Source organism: Theropithecus gelada, chromosome 9, assembly GCF_003255815.1.
Source record: "Theropithecus gelada isolate Dixy chromosome 9, Tgel_1.0, whole genome shotgun sequence".
NCBI lineage: Eukaryota > Metazoa > Chordata > Mammalia > Primates > Cercopithecidae > Theropithecus > Theropithecus gelada.
The window spans coordinates 56,678,419-56,698,519 of NC_037677.1; the positions used below are offsets into that span (position 1 = coordinate 56,678,419).

The following is a 20,101-nucleotide window of genomic DNA, read 5'->3' on the forward strand; positions in this document are numbered from 1 at the left end:
TGTGTGTGTGTGTGTGTGTGTGTGTGTGTGTGTGTGTGTGTGTTGGGGGTATGGTGGTGTGTTCTGAACCATGTTGTAAAATACATTCCTTCCTGAGGGTTGTGGTCAAAAACAGTTGAAAAATCTTTTTAGTTCAAGCTGTTTATTCACAGACAAGAGGGCAGAAATGAGGAAATTACCCTGCTGGGTGGATGCAAGCTTTTGAACAGATGATGTGAGAGCTTTTAGGAAGAGAGTTGATGAGCACCAGGAGCCAACATGGGTTCACCACAGCCATCACCTAGACAAGCTTCAGACCAGACGCGAATGTGATAGTCTTCACATCACATGCCAGGGGTCATCAATGGGCTGGAACTTACATAAACACAGCCAAGATGGATAACGAGCATTTGCAAAGCAATCTCTTAGGAGCGATTGTTAAGAGAACTAGAACTATTCCTGCTCTCCTCCAAGACATTCAGCAGGAGCACAATTGACATTCTAAAATCTTTGAATGTTTGTCATGTGGAAAATGGAATCGATCTCATCTCTATGGCCCCAGCACTTAGATGTTTGTTTTGAACTAGGAAATATTTTCTTTTTCTTTGTATAATATCTCTGATTTGCCCTAATTCCTGCAGCCAGACAGTCTGTAAGTGAAACGGACTGCTTCTGGATGAAATTCATTTCCTGCAACAAGAGGGGATCAAAAAGGAAAGTTATTTGTCCCTGATGTGGCCTCTGAGGGCAGTGAAAATCACTGGATGAATGGTTAGATTCATCAGTGGCTTTTGGCCTTAAGACACTGTACACACAATAGACACACACTCATGCCCTACAAGTATAAGCCTTATTTTCCTGTACTCACCTTTACTACATGTGATGCATTTTAATAGTTTCTATTCTGGAATATTCTATTCTGTCCTGCTAGTTCCATCTCATTCCATCCCGCTCCACTCCATTTCATTCCATTCCCATTTCATTTATAAAATGATGGTCAGGACTCATGAAACTGATCTCATGGTCCACTAATGGGTTGCAAACTGTGATTTTAAAAATACCAGATTGGGTTATATTCAAATTCCCTTTAACCCCCAAATCCTGTGAGTCCAATGTAAATTGCTACTACAGTATTAGGGTACAAAATTCTGTGCACAGCAGGCTCCCAGATAAAGTTTTTTATGAACTGAAAACCATGCGTTATTAATTCACTTACTCATTGATTCACTTCCTCATCCATTCCATTCATTACTTACCATGTGCCAGGTACTGTGCTAGGCCACACTGATGTAAGGTAAATAAGATACAGTCCCTGTTCTCAAAGAGCTCTTGGTTACAAAGACACTGATTAGGTTTCCTGGGGCTGCCAAGATCCTAGCATCTGCTTTCCCTGAGTTCTCTTGGAAGGAAGGCCCCATGTATGACACGTCCTCCTTGCTGTTCTTGGGTGATGTATGTAGCCCTAAAGTCTTGGCCCAGTAGCAGAGAATTTCACATCTTTCAGTAAATAAAAACCAAAGTCAAAATGAACATATGCTAGAAAACAGAGACTGCTAGTGCTATGAAGGCTCTGTGCCCTCATGGACCCTGTTGCGAGTGGCTTAAAGGGAAGAGAAGTGATCCTCTCACCGGCATCAGGAGCCCTAATTACTATTATATATTGATTTGTTTCTTCCACAGACCACTAATCCTGCAGACCAACTTGCAGGGCGTAATAACTGGGATTGCCCAATGCTGGGAGCTAATCAGATTTCTTATGTGTAGACCAGCTTTATGCTAGGGTTTAAGGAAGCTCCTGATTCAAGCACAGAAATGATCTGTTTAACCATTTCCCAACCAGAGATGAGCCATCACAGACCAGCAAGGAGTCTGATGGGTTAGGGGTGAAATGCAGTGGAGAGGCTGACATTTCTTAAGGTCCACTGGCAACAGGAAGTCCTCAGAAGTCCAATCTGATGTTGCTCCTCCCTGAACTTCTGGATTTCTGAGGATGGTTGTGAGAGTGGCCATGTGTCAATTTTTAAATCATGTGGTAATTTGTCCGTGAGTGTTTATTTTGTCCCCCAGCAAGATTGTGTCCTTGAGGAAAGGGGTAACTGACCTACTAGGTGAAATCATGCTGTAGTTCTGAGTTGCTGCTTCTTCATGCATACAATGGAAACAAGTATACCCCCAGCAGGCTCATGCGGAGGGTTCAGTGACTAACCTGGCCCTCAGCCGTCCCCTGCTACTCCCATAAAAGCTAGTGGGCATGTGGCTTATACTTCCAACAATGAGTACTCCCTTTTCTCCCCTAAATCCAGCCCTGGAAGCATTGCCATGTTTTTATGCCTCCTGGCATTCTTTATTTTTTGAGACAGAATCTCGCTCTGTTGCCCAGGCTGGAGTGCGGTGGCAGGATCTCAGCTCACTGCAATCTCTGCCTCCCAGGTTCAAACAGTCCTCCTCTCTCAGCCTCCCAAGTAGCTGGGATTACAAATGTGCATCACCATGTCCAGTTAATTTTTGTATCTTTAGTAGAGATGGGGTTTCACAATGTCGGCCAGGCTGGTCTCAAACTCCTGACCTCAGGTGATCCGCCTGCCTTGGCCTCCCAAAATGCTGGGATTACAGGTGTGAGCCACCACGGCCGGCCGCCTCCTGGAATTCTTTGTCCACTTTTCTGTCCTTTCTCTCTTTCCTTCTCTCATGCTACACTCCTCTTTCCACTTTTAGTCAATCAGCCAAAATTACAAGTACTTTTCCAAACCCTGGGGAGTATTGGAGTCCATGGCTCCTGGCTGCTGTACATGGTTTCCCCTTTTCCTGGGAAGCTTCCGTCTCACTCCCTTCCCCTCATCTCACCCTAGCACTCTTCATACCAAACAAAATGACCTTTCTGGGTGTTCTCCCTGGAGTTCCTTCACTTGTGCAGTCATGGCAGGCTAGCACCTAGTGGGCTGTGTGCATCTGAATTGCAGATTGAATGCAGCAACATCAGTGAGGTGGGAGGCAAGTGGCTGGGTGGGGTGCCATGATATTCCGGCTTACCTGTCATGTTGGATGGCTTGTGTGAGCACCAGGAAACCCATGCACCCTCAGGAATGTGTGGGATAGATCTCCTGAGATGATCTCAGAGAAATGAGAGCAGACCATTGTGAAGGAGACGGCAATACTGGGGGAATGGATAAAGCTTGGGTCCCTGAGAGGCAGATCCACTCCAGCCTTGCAGAATGTCATGCTCTTGCAGAGGGCTGCAAGAAAAGGTGAACCCATTCCCAGTCACTGGCCAGGTTAGATAAATCACTGGATTCTGGGACATCAGAGCTGAAATAATTTCACTGGATCATCTCTGGCCCAGTGCTGTCTCTCTCTCTCTCTCAATCTTTTTTATTTATTTTTTAACTGATAAAAACAAAATTCAGAGCTGGGGCATAACTTGTCCAACATCACTGAGATCTGTAACCATCAACATGTGGGGCAGCAGCTGCCTGAGTTTCAAAGAAAGGGGGCCTGCTTCCATTCCTCCTCCCTCTAATTGCCACTGTCTTCTTGTGGGTTTCCTTCTCCTTCCCTGGAACTGAGAAGCAGGGAGGAGGGACCATCTGTTGCTGTGGAAACCAGCCTATAGTATGAGTTCACTCTCCCCCACTGGCTGTGGTTTCTCTGACAGGGGCTGCTGCTGGTCCTGCTGTTGGGCCCTAATGGGGACTTAGGGACCACCACTGTATTTGCCAGGGGAGAAAGCTGGAGGAGCAGCAGACATCCCCTAACATGAGTTACGCAGGCTTGGTAATGTGGAGTGGGCATGCATTGTGGTGATTCTTCTTGCTTTTTTAAACTAATTTCTCCTCTGCTGGAGACTCTTAACAGAATTTAAGAGTCTTTCTCAGAAGATGATCAGCCTTGGACAGACTTTGGTCTTCAGACCCCAGAACCAAACTTTTGAACTGACAGTAGCTGTGGCTGAAAATGGTGTTTGTCAGACCTGCAGGAAGAAAATCTGCAATGAAGAGTTGGAGTGGTAGGAAAAGAAGAAAAAGAGGGAACTTGCTTTGCCTTCAGACATATTTGAGTCTCCTGTGTCCTTCAGGAGTTAAAATGGGGCTTTGAAAATAAATAGACTATTTTGTTCATGTGGGGCTAGAGTGTTCCAGGGTTGGAAAGCGTTTTATTAGGTCATTTCATCTATCCCTCTGTCTCTGGGCCTATTCTAATCCCTCTTACTTATAAAAATCACAGAAGAAGGTGATTTCATAAGCTCCCACGACAACTTGTTCCACTAACAATTCATGATCTTAAAACAATCTCCATAGCAGGGAGAAATTCCTCCTATTTCTTCCAAAGCTGGTCTGTCTGCGGGCCAAGGCTGCTCAGAGGCAGCTGGGGTTTTATGAAGTGAGCTCTGGACTTGGATTTAATGGTCTTTGTTCAAATACTGTTATTTTATCCTTGAACAAGTCACATAACTGCTCCAAGCCTCAGTTCCTTAATCTGAAGAGGTTAGTGTGAAGGGGAGAGGAAGTAACATATGTAAATGTGCCTAAGATGGTATCTGGCACAAAGAGATGCTTGAGAGATGTGTGGTGTGGCTTTGGGCTGACCTAGGATCCCCATGGTATGGGCACCTTTTGGATCGACATCTCAGACATTAACCCTTCGGTTGTTGGATCGTGGGGTTGGGACGGGGGATAGGCACTGCAGCAGCAGGGGCATCTGAGGGGGCAGTCCTGAGTCAAGGCCATTGGCTGTTTACCAGCCAGTACAAAAGGTTTCAATATTTGAGAGACTGGTTTAGTTGTACTAGTGCACACTGTCTAAATTACCATCCCTAGTGGTTCCTTCAAAGACGCTAAGCACATTCCTGACTCCACTTCTTTGTTTATGCCACTCATGTCCTCCCATGCCTTCAATACCTTTACAAATCCTCCCAACCCATGAAAATCCAACACAAATTCTGCCTCATACATGATGCAATTCAGCACCAAACTCATAAATCTCATGCCCCACAAGCTTTATCCAGGCTGGAAGAAAGAAGAGGAAAGGTTGTTTTTGTGTGGCTGATTGAGCTGTTGGCTGACTCAAGCAATTACAGAGCCTCAGGTATCATTCAACCTGCAAATTATAGATGAAGACCTGAGACCAGAGAGGCTGTGGGACTCTTCCTAGGCTGTCTTAGTCATCAACAACGGATCTAGAGCCTTGGTCTCCTGACTCTCTGCCTATACTTCTTGTCCATGACTGAGGCTGTTCCTTGAGCCTGGAATGAGAACAGAGTCCTCCCCCACCCTACCAGCACTCCTCCTACCCAGCACTTGCTTGCTGAGTCACACGGAGGGAGGTGGGTAGGGGGAAAATATACATTTGTCTGGAGAACACACCAGTCTGGAAAAGTGAAGCCAGCCAGGTTCAGTGTGGGTGGAGTCTCCCACCAGGGATCCCACCCTAGCACTCACCAGGGTTGAGGTGCTAGGGAAAATGAAAAGCACTGGTGTCTTTCTGACCCACCTAGGTGAGTGACCAACTTTAAGCCACGTGTCACAACAGTGGCAGTTTTACTGTTTGTTAGAATCTTGCTTGGCTTAGCTTTTGTAGAACTTGGCTTTTAAATAGAAATTCTTTATATACCAACTTGTTCTGTTGTCAGGGAGATGCTGGCCAGCCTTGAAGCACCTGGTGTGTAGAGACATCTGGAGAGCATGCTTCAGGCTGGGAGGCTTTGAAGTAGATGGTTGTGGGCTTGCGTGTACATGTATGTCTATGATCCCCTTTGCTGGCTGCAAATTCTGTCATCACATCATGGAAAAATTATTCTTAAGGAAAGTTGCAGGTGCAAAGTTGCTGATGTTGGATCAACCGAGGAGACAGTTTTGGTCACAAAAATGGTATTTATGCACTCTGCCAGCACGTGGTTGGCCCAGATGGGGAAAATACTGTTGAGATGGCCAGGCTTCTTTGGGTAAGGGAAATACAGGGCTTTAAGAGCAGTAGGGAACACTGAAGGACAGAGAAGCTTGATGCTTTGGAGCTCACAGGATCAGAGTTCAAATCCTGACTTGGCTGCCATTTTAGCTGTGGCTAAACTGACACAGCAGGAATATGGCCTTAAGCAATTCTCCTGCACCTTGAGCATGCTTTGTGGGTAGGGGCTCAGTGTTAATTTGGGATTCTTTCTCATGAGGATCTCAAAGATAACTGTAGCTGGGTATCTCAGGGGAATATGGCCCACAGTTTGGAGTCCTGCAGCCTCAGACATCAGAGTAGACTCAGGGCAGGTAATGTATGTGTGATGGTGGACACACATTATCTGTATGATGGTGGAGAAACCTGCACATGAGTGATCCCTCATGCTGCCATTTTGGTCATATCTCAGTGTTAGGAAACTTACAGCTGCTTTACTTCATTTCCTGACAAGGCAGCAGCTGGAATTGTCGACTTTGCTGTTATCTGGAACAGCTGCTGGGATTTAATAGTGCACTCAGAGGAATTACCTGGAATCACAGCAGGCATTATGAAAGGAGAATGCATTTCTGTAAGCCCATCTAATGTCTGAGGGCAAGAGAGCAGGGGCTTTCCCTCCATAGTGAGTGAGACATAAAAGAGACTGGTTTGTCTGGGATGTTGCCCTCAAGATAAGCAATCATTTCATCTGGGCTGTGCTCAGCATGGCACTCAGCTTGGGCAGTGTGTGAACTTCAGTGACAAGATCAACTTAGGGGACCTATTTTCAGATCAATTGCTCGAGAAAGCCACCATCTCTGGGCACCTGGGGAGTGACAGCCATCTTGGCTAGGACTTGAGGGCAACTCTGGATAGTTCAGTGCTGAGCCTATCCTCCCACGCACTCCTCTCTGTTGGTCTGGCATCACCAGACTGGCGTCTTCCTCTCTTCTGGGCCCAGTCAATTGACTTCATTCTCTGATACTTAGTAGGTACTCATCTACAGCACCTTGTTGCTGGGCATGCTGTGCTTATCTTAAGGTGGCTTAAAGTCTTTTTGGAAAACAAGTTAATGAACATGCACTTATTAGACAACAATGACAGCCTAGGTTGTGATTCTAAATTGAATCTAAGCAAGGTAGAATGAGATGCTCCTCAACGTACAATGGGGTTACATCCTGATAGCCCATCATAAGTTGAAAATATCATAAGTTAAAAATGCGTTTAATATATTGAACCTACTGAACATCATGGCTTAGCCTAGCCTTAAACCTTAAATGTGCTCAGAACACTTACATTAGCTCATAGTTGGGCAAAATTATCTAACCCAACACCTATTTTGTGATAAGCGTTGAACATTGCATGTGATTTATTGAATATTGCACTTAAAGTAGGAAACAAAATGGTTGTATGGGTACTTGAAGTACAACTTCTTCTGAATACCCATTGCTTTTGGAGTATTGTAAAGTCAAAAAATCATACGTTGAGCCATTGTAAGTTGGGGACTGTGTCTGCATGTACAAGGCTGATACAAATGCCCTTGGAGCTTGGAAGAGGGAGAAATTTCTGAAGGCCAGAAGAGACTGACTTTGGACAAGTTATGTAAAACCAAAACCCTTATAACCTTGTTGGGATTCAGGGAGCCATGCCCCTTCTGCTGACCTTGCAATTGATGACCTTTGATCTGAGGCAGTTGTAGAGCTTGGGTTAAATAGAAGGAAAGGGATTCTGCCTCACGTGTTCTTTTGCAAGCTGAGAGTGTCAACTGGCCTGGGGATGACTTGAGATGCATGTCCCAGGTTGTGCTGGTGAGGTGGTCACTTGACCTAGTACCAGTACTGGCTTCTGAGTGGCTTCCAGGTATTAACCTTGGCTAATGAGATGGGATTCAAAGCATTTGCAAGTGCCAGTAAGTCAGTGATCACCATTATCTACTGTGCACTTCCTAAATGCCCTGCCCTTTTTGCATAAGCTGGGTCTGACAGCCCTAATCAGTCCTACCTCGTAGATAGCACTGTGGCCCGTTTATTCTAACCTACTTCAGGCCACCATCACTTCTTGTGTACACAAGTGCAATAGTGTCCTACAAATCTGCTGACATTCCCTCCTAAACACCCCCTCTCCATCAAATCCATTCTTCTAACTGCGGCTGGCAGAATCTTTCTAAAATGGTTTTCTGATCATGTTAATTCTTTTCTTAAAACTCTTCATTTATTCCCATTGCACTTGGAAGAAAACCCAATCTTATTATGTCCTGTACGGGTTGTCTGACCCTGAATTTTTGTCATTCTTTATTCAATACTCATGTGGCTCCACTGCAACAGCAGCAAACAGCTGGGCTCTACCCATGTGGATCCCTCTACTTGGAATGTCTCTCCTCTTCTCCCTGTCCTCACCTTTTGCTTAGCCTCCACTTACTCATCCTTGGGCGTCACCCCTACCAGACCAGGTTGGCTTCTCCTGTTCCACAGCTCATAGCTTGCTGTACTTTCCCTTTGTATTCCCTAATGAACCCCCATGTGTTATCCATGTAGTTTTCTGTTTAGTGTCTGTTTAGTGTCTAGTTTCTGTTTAGTGACCCTTGCAAGGTCCCTGAGCGCAGAGACCACCCCCATTTTGTTGGCTGCTGCTCAAGACCTAGCACAGAAGCCTGCAGCTCAGCAGGCTCTTAGGACATGTTTGAAGAGGCAGTGGCTGCTTTGGGGTTTCCAGAGCTTCCTTGGGAAGTTTCTTCTGTGTGTCCCAGTGACCAGAGAACCACTGGAGGTGAAGTGAGCCCCAGCCAACTCAGCGAGATGTTTCCATCTTTAGGTGAGCTTTATGCCCAGGCACGTAGCAGAAGAAACTGTTTTACTCATAAACCGAGCAAATTTATAGTGGAAATCAGTGGGAGAGAATAAATATGAATCCCCATGATGTCATTTTATGGGCTGCTTTATAGATTGTAATCACCCATTTAGAGTTTGCAGGCTATTAATTTTGTTTGTGCAGAGCCCCAGGACTCTTGGGGACAGAATTTACAGGGCTGTGGTGTCAGACACGTAGTTCTAGGCCTTAAACCCCTGAAAGGTTTTGGAAGGAGAATGACAAGCAGTCTTTGGAGCAGTTGGGGCTTAGGGGTCTTTCCTCTTGCTTTCCTCCTGTACATAATTTTAAAATATTTGTTTACTTAATTAATATTTGTTTTATCATCTTAATTTTACCCTTGTCTTTAGGCCTGTCCTTTCTGTAAGCTAGGTGACTATGTGGGTTTTGCATTCAACCCTTGGTAGAGAGAACTCCCCTCTGAGAACTTGAAGAGATATAAGGAGGAACAGCACAAGGTCAGACAGAATTGGGTGGAATCCAGCTCCACTCGTTGGCTTGTGATCTAGAGCCAATTTTTATTGTTGTTACTTTTTTGAACCTTCATTTCTTTCTCTGTAAGTTGAGACCCATGTCCCCAACCTCAAAGGGTGATTATAAAGATAAAGGAGAGGAAATAGGAAAAGCACTTGGTACTCAAAATGAGTTATAGTTCATAAAATGACTATGATGATTGCTGTTTTAGGGTAAGCTGGTAGAGTGGGAACACAGTGGAAACTAGGAGTCAGGACACCTGGTCCCAGCCCTGTCACTGATGTGCTGAGTGATTTTGGACATACTAGTTAGCCTCTCTGGTCCCAAATTCTGCATTGGTGAAGTAAAATGTTTGGCTCAAAAGATTTTCAGACGTGGTGCTTCTCAGTGTGGTCCATGGACCACCATCCCCTGGAGACTTGTTAGAAATGTAGATTCTCAGGTTCGGCCCCAGCTCTCTTGGCCCAGCAGTGAACATTTTAACAAGCTCTCCAGGTGTCTGGTGGGCACAGTGAAGTCTGGGAAGCATTACCTTGGTTCTAGCACTCTGTCCGATGTTGACTTCCCAAGTAGCAGTCACCTCTGGAGCCTTCCTCTTTGGGGCCTTGGACCACAGTGGCCTTTGACAAGGAGTCTCTGCTGGATCTGTGCTGCACGCGGGGTATGGGAATCTCTGGACAACCAGAAAAGCAGTAGTAACATCTTTAGATAACTGAAGTCAATCCTGCCCATTGGGCAAATGTTAACTGGTTGCTCAGGGCTGCACTGAGTTCAAATACTGAGCCACTCAGGGGCTTCGAATGGCCAAGATCAGGCAGCTTTCAACCTGTGATCCACTTCTGGTAGATTTAAGGCAAAAGCAAATATTTTTGCCGTTCCTTCCAAAATGCTTTTCCCAGATTATTTTACCATCATGGCACATGTTGACCCTGCCTAGGAGATGCATTCCCCAGAACAAAGCAAACAAGAAGAGGGTCCTCCTCCAGTGGGCTGTCATTTATTGTTCCCCATTCCATGGCCTCAGGACTGACTGCTGATGAAACCTAAAAGACCAGCTTGCAGAAGGCGTGGAAACCTGGGGCTAGGGACCTCTCTGCTATGGACGTGAAGACAGGAGGTGTGACTCACAGTGGGTCGGGGAACCTGAGTGGAATCATCCCTGGAACTCAGAGTCTCTAAGACACACTTATTGGCTCTCCATAGCAATAACAGATGGCAAGATAATATTATTTTTCTAATCTTTTGCTAAAAACATTCAGTCATTTCTCAGGGACCTCCCTAGTAGAGGAAGACACCTGCATTCTTTCTTGTTCTCATTTTCCCTTCTACCATTTTCCCCGTAGTGTATTTCCAGCCCCATGTGCAGGAAATCGGGTAGCTGAGGTGTGGTTTAAGGGACCCATTGTGGTCCTTATGGCCCATCAACACAATTCCTTAGTGTTGGCCTGCAATATCCATGTTTGTTGTTCTTTTGGGTCAAGGCATGAAAACATCTGTCCACAATGTCAGTCTTATCTCTGATATCAAAGATAGTATCTGAGAAGGGTGATAAACAAATTTAATGTGAAAAGCTGATCATGTTTTGAAGTCAGTAGAGGACTGGATCTGGCAATGAGTATCTTGCAATGAGTCTGTTCTGAATTTCATTGCTGATAAAGAGAAACAGTGGAGTGGTGGTGAAGAGCACAGACCCTGAAACAAGAATCCATGGGCTCAAATTCTGAGTCTTTAAGTCTATGGCCCAAGACTTCACATTTCTAACTGGCTTCCTGGGTATCCTGATGCTGCTGGTCTGCAGGTCACACTCAGGGTGGCAAGGTCAGGCAAGGTCAGAGCACAGCATGGGAGGGACTGTACTGCCTGTGGTCCACAGTGGAAGGTGGAGGAAGCCCACGGGTGACATGACTTACTTATATCATCTACGAGTTTTTTGTGTTTTGTTTCCTTTAGGAAAATTTACTGAAACATTCTTCATTGCAAAGTATAAAAACAAATATAAAATAGTCTATGGGTATTAGAAAACCAGGTATACTCTGTTTACTTATGGATTTTTCTAGAATGGGGGTTAAGGATGGGAAAGTGATGGAAGACTTAAGTAGTAGAAGTCTATCAGAGGCCCCTTAAGATTAGGAAATGCCCTCAGTGGGCTTCAGTATCCTTTATGAGATAATGCATAAGTGAGTGGACCATGAGGAGAGGAGAGGAGAGAAGAACAAGACCCTCCCCTAAGGACTATACAAGACACATACCCATGGAAAGACGGATGCTGTGATACAGTGACCCTGTGAGACAGTGCTGGTGGAGTCAATATGAATAATGGGAGAAGGAACAGTCACTTCTGTCCACTCTTCTAAATGCCATCGGAAATGAGCTCATTTAGTGTTCAGAGCAGAGTAGGTATTATTACCTCCACCTCAAACATGGAGAAACTGAGGCCAGAGAGATTGGTAATTTTCCCAAGGCTACACAGCTTGCAAGTGGTAGAAAGGGGATTTGAACTCAGTGATACAGCAGTAGGTAGACAAATCCCTAGGCAAACACAGGTGGGTCCCCATTGAAACTCCACCTGCATACCAAAGCCAGTTTAAAGCCTGAAAGCTAAGCTACAAGTCTTGGGTAAATCCACAGACTGGATTGAGAACCTCTCTTCCCATTTGGCATGCTTTCCTCTGATTAACCCCCACTCCTTCACCTATACCCACCCTTCCCCAGTTGGTTTTTACACTGTTGCCTTTTTTTGCATACTCACAGACCAATCAGTATGCACCCCCCATTCTGAGCCCATAAAAACCCTGGACTCGGCCGGGCGCGGTGGCTCAAGCCTGTAATCCCAGCACTTTGGGAGGCCGAGACGGGTGGATCACGAGGTCAGGAGATCGAGACCATCCTGGCTAACACAGTGAAACCCCGTCTCTACTAAAAATACAAAAACTTAGCCGGGCGAGGTGGCGGGCGCCTGTAGTCCCAGCTACTCGGGAGGCTGAGGCAGGAGAATGGCGTAAACCCGGGAGGTGGAGCTTGCAGTGAGCTGAGATCCGGCCACTGCACTCCAGCCTGGGTGACAGAGCGAGACTCCGTCTCAAAAAAAAAAACAAAACAAAACAAACAAAAAAAAACCCTGGACTCAGTCACACTGGGACACAGAGACCACCCAATTTTGGGTGGTGGACCATTCTCACGTCCCCTCTCTGCTGAGAGCTGTTTCAGCACTCAATAAAAATTTTCACCTTGCTCACCCACTGGCTGGCAGCATAACCTCATTCTTTTTGAATGTGGGACAAGAAATTGGGACCCTGGAAAATGCAGGGGCTGAGCACACAGACATGGTAGCTGTGGGATCTGCACCAGAGTAGTCAGGGTGTCTCCTACAGTGGGCCTGGACCTGAGAAATGCTTGTGGGGGGAATCGCCAGCTGGAAGTCTCTGACCCACAGAGTGACCAAGAAAAACCCTGCATCATCAGAACTGGCCACAGGACAGCATTAATTAAGTGCTTAAGGAACAGTATGGGGGCTGGCAGCAACCCAGGTATGCACAAAAGACAGGATTCTCAACCAAGAGCTCCTAAAGCTCAGAGAAGTAGCCCCTTTCCCAGGTCTGGATCCATGGATTGGGAGCAAGTTGCTCCACCATTTGGTGGAAGGAGGCTTGGAAATCAGAGGGGCCAGGACTGAGTCCTAGGTCTGCTGTTTATTATCTTTGTGACCTTATGGGAGCCTGACTCTAATCACTGCCTCCCCACTTACTGTGAGAAGGAAGTTAAAGGAGATGGCATGTGTAAAGGGCCCATCCAACACCTAGGACATGGTGCACCCCTAATATTTGGCAGCTTGTCTCCACTTTGCCCATTCCTGCTCCCAAGCCTTGGAGTCTGAGATGAGAGGTCACTCTACCTGGCTTTAATTGGGTTTGTTTTGAGTCCCCATAGGCTCACTGGGACTCTGCTTTCTGATGGGTTGAAAACATTAAGCTGTTGTGAGATGCTCCCATTACTGTGATTTAAAAGCATCTAGGATGCCTAGCGTAGCTTTCACACTGGATTGCCAATTTCTCAGAGAATTAAACATTTAGTGCCCAATCAGATATTTTTCTATCTGCATACATGTGGAAGTGTATGCTCACCCGCCTCTAGGGAGTCAATTGAAGTGCAGTTGAAGCCAACTCACTAATTTTCCAGTGTGTGGTAGGATCTTCGTGGTTGGTGCAATGAGTTGTGTATAATTTGTTGGACTGTATCTATGAAAGTAGAAGATGGAGAGGAAACAAGGTCTGCCATAAAGGGAAGAGCTTGGTATGGATGCAAGAGGAGAAAGAAGGGGGAAATAAAATCCTTCAAAAGTCCATCAAGTTTACCTAGAAACAGATCTACTTAAAAGTTTTGAGAAATTTGTTTCTGATGATGATCCTTATGAGTCACTATTTCTTATGGAATCAAGCCAGCATTAAAGTTATCTTGCATTCTCAGCATGGCTGGTTTAGAGAATTAGGTCATTTGTAAGTCAAAAGATTGCTACAAAATTCAAAATAAATAAATTCCAGGTATCTGAGCTTAAGCTGGCTGGGAAGAAGGACTCAATTTGAGGCAGGTTTTCTCATTTCCCAGCTTAGAATTGCCTTCAAGGTATTTTCCCTATCTCAGAACAACAAAGACACTGCCTGAGGAAGAATCTCTCCTTTATTATGGTGTTCTGCAACCTGAGTCAGTGAAGTTTTGATTCTCCTGGAAGAGGCTGGCCAGCTACTCATTAACTGCAGGGATTGAGGGGTTTCAGGCATCAGATGGAGGTGGGGACAGACTGGAGCCAGAGTTCTCGATTCCACTGCATGTTACAACCATCTGGGGAGCTTTTAAAAATGCTGATGCCCGGGCCTCACTTCCACGAATGGAATCAGAACCTGTGGGGCCAGCGAGTGCCCTAGGATTTCTGTGAGCAGCTAGGGCTCAGAACCACTGGGTCGGATGCTCCCTAAGGATCTGGCAAAGATTTTATGAATTTAGGTTTAAGAGCACCTGAAGGAGTCTAGAGGGGCTGGAGAAGAAAGGAGATGGTGGCTTGGTAGGCACCTACATCCCCAGGGGTGCTGGTAGAGACTATGCTGCAAAATTACCCAGGAAGAAGTGAGTCTTTAACATTGCAGCCATCACTATGCATGAAATGGTAATTAAAATATCATATTTTCTTAACTCAAATACGTTGATTAGAAGGATGCACCATTGACTTAATACCTGCTTTTTTGGAGGATGGGTGGGAGAAAACTCTATTAAGTATGTATTAACATATGCACTAATTGTAAGATAGATCTCAGGTTCACAAATCATTTTATGTTGGAAAATGTGCTTCTTGAAATTGATCTAACAACATAATGATAGAGTGCCTTACATGGATTACTCTGCCTAATCCTCAAACAGCTCTACCTATGAGATAGATGCTAACATCCTCCCCATTGTATGGGGGAGGGAGTTGAGGCACAGAGAATAGTTGAATAGCTTATTCCAAGTCACAGGTAGTCCAGAGCTGGTCAGTGATGGACTGAAATTCAAAGTGTGTTTTTCAGAGGTAGCCCAGAAAATGTAGTGAGATCCAAGGCTGTTGCTTTCTCAGGTCTCTTACCTTCCCCAGAGCCAGGGAGGTGGCTTTCCCTTAATCCGGGTCCCGAATCTCCCAAGTGCAGAGGCATCCTGCACTGGCTCTCATGCCCTGCACAGGGTACCTGGCTTAGGAAGTGAGTGGGAATGAAATCTGGCTTGAGGTCCCTTACCAGGCCCTGAGCCCAAGGGTTTATTTTTTCTAATGCCACAGAGGCTCAGCATGAGCTGATGGACCCCAGCCCAGGGAGAGAAGCCACACTGACTGAGCTGAACAGTGGACATGGCCTCCCTACCACGCCTGGTGGTTCTTTCACCTTTCTGCACACAGCATCTTAAAGAATCACTCTAGTGGGTTTGTCTGATGACAGGGGACCAGGGAGAAGGAACTGGAGATCCTTGTAACTCTGGGAACCTTGATGCTATGCCTTTAGGACAAAAGCCCCCACTTTCCATGCCAGTTTGCCCCAACCGTGTGGCAGAAATGGCAAAGGGGAGTGCAGGCTGAACAGGACCTTTGGAAAACACCAGCTTCTGAATTCCCGTCCCTCGGTCTTCTTGTGCAGGCTTTCCCCCTCTTTGTTTTTCCCTTTTCTTAAACTCCTTGACGTGATGGCAAGCTGAACCTCTTAGAGCTGCATTCCAGAACAACCTGGGTAATGGAAAGTACAAAAACAACTTAAACTTGTTTCCAAAACTTGATGGGTTACACTGACTTCTCAGAAAGTGTCCATTTGGACCCAAAATGTGAAATAACATTTTGAGGCTCGTTGGAGGGGGGCCAGAGGGTTACGCAGCTGCAGGCATGGGCCAGATGGGAAATCCAGATGCTGGCCTAGGGAGCAAGGTACTTTCTGCTGCTCATGCAGGCTGTCAAAGCAGCAGCCTTCTTAGGACCCTCACTGCAAGCTTTAAAATGTTATTCCTTAGGGAGAATTTCAGATAGGAGGGAAGGCTTAATCAATACATGCAACGTTTCACTGGCATTAGAATGATGTTTTGTTATGTTTTTTTAATGGGAGATGATTGGTGGTAATAGTAAGTCAGGGAGGGCGTTGCAGGGTGTGGTCTTCAACTTTCTCCGTCTTTATCACATGCCAAAAGTTGCTCCATTTCAGCATGCAGTCTAAATTTAAATAGTCTTCTGGCTTTTATGAAAGCCCCCTAGCTCATCCGTGCAGTAAGACTGAGCTACTATGAAACCAGCACTGATGAACATATATGTGTGGAAATACAATGACAACAAAATCAGTTCTTCAAAAGACATGTTTATTATTCCTTCAGCAGGAAGGCCCATCTGATGCTCTGGGGCGCAGGTTTCATGAGTGTTCAGGGCAGTCTCTGCCCAGGCCAGCTCCTTCCCTGATTGTCCACAGTGCTGATCTCTTACGGACTGTCCTGCCTGCCCTACACACAATGAGAGCCAGTCTGGAGGAAGGTTCGGTGGCCATCGCTCTGGGGTACACTGGAAAGAACTCTGCTGAATGCCGAGGGCCATTTTCCCCTAGACTTGCTGGTATTCAGTGTGGAAGTGGGAGGGAACTCAAATGAGGGGAGCTGTAGGAGGTCACATGATGTGGTAGGACCTAAACTCAGCTGGGTATTAGAATCATCTGGAGATTTGATTTTTTTTTCAGTTCGGGTGCCCTCTCCTGCCTTGTTGCCATAGATCTGCAGTGCAGCCCAGACCTCCATTTAAAATAAGCTGCCAGGTCAGGTGCGGTGGCTCACACCTGTAATCCCAGCACTTTGGGAGGCTGAGGTGGGTGGATCACCTGAGGTCAGGAGTTCAAGACCAGCCTGGCCAATGTGATGAAACCCTGTCTCTATTAAAAGTATAAAGATTAGCCGAGCATGGTGGTGCAAGCCTGTAGCCCAGCTACTCGGGAGGCTGAGGCAGGAGAATCGCTTGAGCCCGGGAGGCGGAGGTTGCAGTGAGCCGAGATCACGCCACTGCACTCAGCCTGGGCATCAAGAGTAAAACTCTATCTCAAAATACATACATAAATAAATAAATAAATAAATAAATAAGCAAGCTCCACAGGTATTTATGAAGGTTCAGGTGGCCTTTCTCATCAGCCCATTCCCCAGGATCCTTCTCTCAGTCCTTTTTGTTGACAAGCTATCTCTGGTTTAGCAGCAGACACAAGGTTCAATTATTGTTCCATCCTTGTGACACAATGATTGGATCTGGTTTGGATACAAATGCATAGGTTGCCAGTTTCTTGACAACTTCAAGGGCCTGACTGGTGAGGAAAAGGCAAAGTAAAGGCCTGAGAGATGGATACAAATTGCTGTCCCCAGGTTTAGTCAGCAACTTTTGATGTTGCTCCTGGGTCTACTGTGTGTACTCATTTGAGGGCTGGTTATCACACAGGTCTCCCTTTGGGTCTCCCTCTTGGAATCCAGGCATGATAAATTAACCAGGAAATTAAAGACATCTTCCCTTCTCCACTCCTATCATGTTCAGGTCTTGGGAGTGAGGAGAGGAATGGGGGAGCAAACATAGCTTGGCTGGAGAAGGAGGCGGTTTTGATCTTTTCTTCTGCCCTTCCTTTCAAAGGTAGAGGCCGTCTTCTTTATAGCATCTGTCTTGGGGAGCAGTCACATTAATTACGTGTGTATTTAGAGCTTTACAAGCCTTGTCACCAGACGTGTGTAGTGCCTCACAGTTTACAAAATAGGTTCACATACTAATCTCTTTTGACTTAATGAGATGATGACTCAGCTGGTTATAAATCATCAAAGCAGCACCATGGACCATGCATGACAACCATGGAACTAGGGCGAAGCTGTCGCTTGAATGAAAGAAAATGATAAAGGCTTATGTTCCCCAAGCCACAAAAGAAAATAGCTGTAAAATTTCCACTGAGGCTTTTTCTGTTACCTCTTTAGCTCTTTAAAAATCTGATATTGAAGATACCTAAGAAGTTTGGCAACCATGTCCTGTAGATGAAATGTGGGTGGAGCCAATTGATTGGGCTTCAAATTGCATAATGTTGGGTGTGGTGAGGTCACTTGCTTTGGCTCTACGCTTGGGACAAGAGACAGTGGGAATGTGTCCTTGTTTTGTAGTTCTCTGGAAGCCAGAGGAGGGTTATGATTATAAACCTAATCTCTCAGTTTTCTCTGCATCTCAGCCTTCTTCACAGGGGGTAGGACCTCCGTCCTCACAAGTCAGGGGGTGGTCTCAGCTTCTGGAGCAATGAGGCAAGTCTGCACCCTGTTGGATGTCTTGGGTACAACCAGGTTATTGATTCAAAGGCAGGGGAAGTCCAGGCTCACAAAAGACTTTCCCAAAGCTCCAGAAGGAACTTTGTTCTTCTCTACATTCCCCCACCCCACACACACATCCAGGCATTCCTCTTAGATTTTATAATTTCTTTGGAGCAGATTGGCAGGTAGGACCTCTCGTCTGTTTTCTTCATACCGCCATGTCATCAGCTTGACAAACGAGACAGACACGTGCTAGAGTGGAGATAGCATTCTGTGAAGAGCGTAATGATGAGGCCAGATGGCTGCCAAGCTCACCCCAGTGTGGGGCTGGTATAGCAGCTCTATCCACGAGTCTGCTACCATCAGACCAACTAAGGGAGATGTTTCTCATGCATCACCTTTCATTGGAACTGGTAGTGTTATGGAAAATATGTCCTGTCCCCAGCAGAATGATCAATCAGGGATGATGAGCTTCCACTTGGAGCAAGCATGGCTGATGGTCCCCCTTCTGACACATGAATTAGTTGGTTTTAAAAGGTGTACCTCGTTATTGGTTCCCTCTTGCTGCTGTAAGAAATTACCACAAACTTAGTGACTGCAACAATATAAATTTATTGTCTTACAGTTTTGGGGGGTCAAAATCCCAAATCATCTCACTGGGTTAAAGTCAAGGTGTCAGCAGGACTGGAGGCTGGCTCTGGGGAGACTCTGCTTCCTTTCTTTTTCTAGCCTCTAGGGGCTGCCTATGCTTCTTGGTCCATGGCCTCTTCCTCACATCACTTCTTACTTCTGCTTCTGTTGGCAGATCTTCTTCTCTGATTCTGACCCTCTACCTCCCTTTTATAAAGACCCCTGTGATTACAGCGGGCCCACCTGGATAATCAAGGACAATCTCCCCATTTCAAGATCCTTAACTTAATCACACCAGCAAAGCCCCTTTTGCCATGTAAGGTCACATATTCATGGGTTCTTGGGATTAAGATACTGGCATCTTTGGGGGTCACTATTTCATCTATCACAATTTCCAGTCAGTGATTTCTTGATTTATTTACCAGAGCCTGAGGGAGCATTGCATTTGCCCTTTTACAAAATTACTTTTAAAGAGATTAAGTATGTACTTGCAAAAATGAAAAAAGTTAATTTGTTTGAAATCATATGCTTTACAATATCTCTTCATCCCCAGTTTCTAATGCCCCATTTCCCCTTCCCAGAGCTGAAAACTATGTTTATTAATAATCTCTAGTGTACGCTTTCAGTGAGAATCTATGCAGATACAAGCATGTATGCACACATATATGCATGTCTATGAATAACTTTCCCATTTGAAAAATGATAGTGCACTTTCACACTACTGTCTTTGTTTTTTGGTTTTGGGTTTATTTTTTGGACAGAGTTTCACTCTTGTTGTCCAGGCTGGAGTGCAGTGGTGTGATCTCGGCTCACTGCAACCTCCGCCTCCAGGATTCAAGTGATTTTCCTGCTTCAGCCTCCGGAGTAGCTGGGATTATAGGCACGCACCATCTTGCTGGCTATTTTTGTATTTTTACTAGAGGCAGGGTTTCACCATGTTGGCCAGTCTGGTCTTGAACTTCTGGCCTCAGGTGATCTGCCCACCCTGGCTTCCCAAAGTGCTGGGATTACAGGTGTGAGCCACCACACCCAGCCTCACACTATTTCTTAATGATCTATTCACATCAGACCTACATACCTGCTTTTTAAAATAGCTACATAGTTTTACATTGCATTAGTGTATCCAAATGTATGTAACTGGGAGCCCCTTATCAATAGATTGTTTATTTTCTTTTCTTTTTTTGACACAGAGTCTCACTCTGTTGTCCATGCTGGAGTGGGCACAATCTTGGCTGACTGCAACCTTCGCCTCCTGGGTCCAAGAGATTCTCCTGCTTCAGCCTCCTGAGTAGCTAGGATTACAGGCCTGTGGCACCAGCCCTGGCTAGTTTTTGTATTTTTAGTAGAGATGAGGTTTCACCATGTTGGCCAGCCTGGTCTGGAACTCCTGACCTCAGATGATCCTCCCACTTCAGCCTCCCAAAGTGCTGGG

At 45.7% G+C, this 20,101-nt stretch overlaps 1 protein-coding gene across 50 annotated transcripts in view; it reads left to right on the forward strand.

The window, feature by feature from the left end:
- KCNMA1 (potassium calcium-activated channel subfamily M alpha 1) overlaps positions 1–20,101 on the forward strand; it is a 755,234-nt gene that overhangs the window by 318,775 nt on the left and 416,358 nt on the right. The window contains exon 2 of one of the 50 annotated variants that reach the window (XM_025395862.1): positions 10,175–10,341. The exons of the other annotated variants lie outside the window; for them this stretch is intronic. The gene's annotated coding sequence lies outside the window, so the exon portion shown is untranslated. The remainder of the gene's footprint in view (positions 1–10,174; positions 10,342–20,101) is intronic. 50 annotated transcript variants of the gene reach the window in all.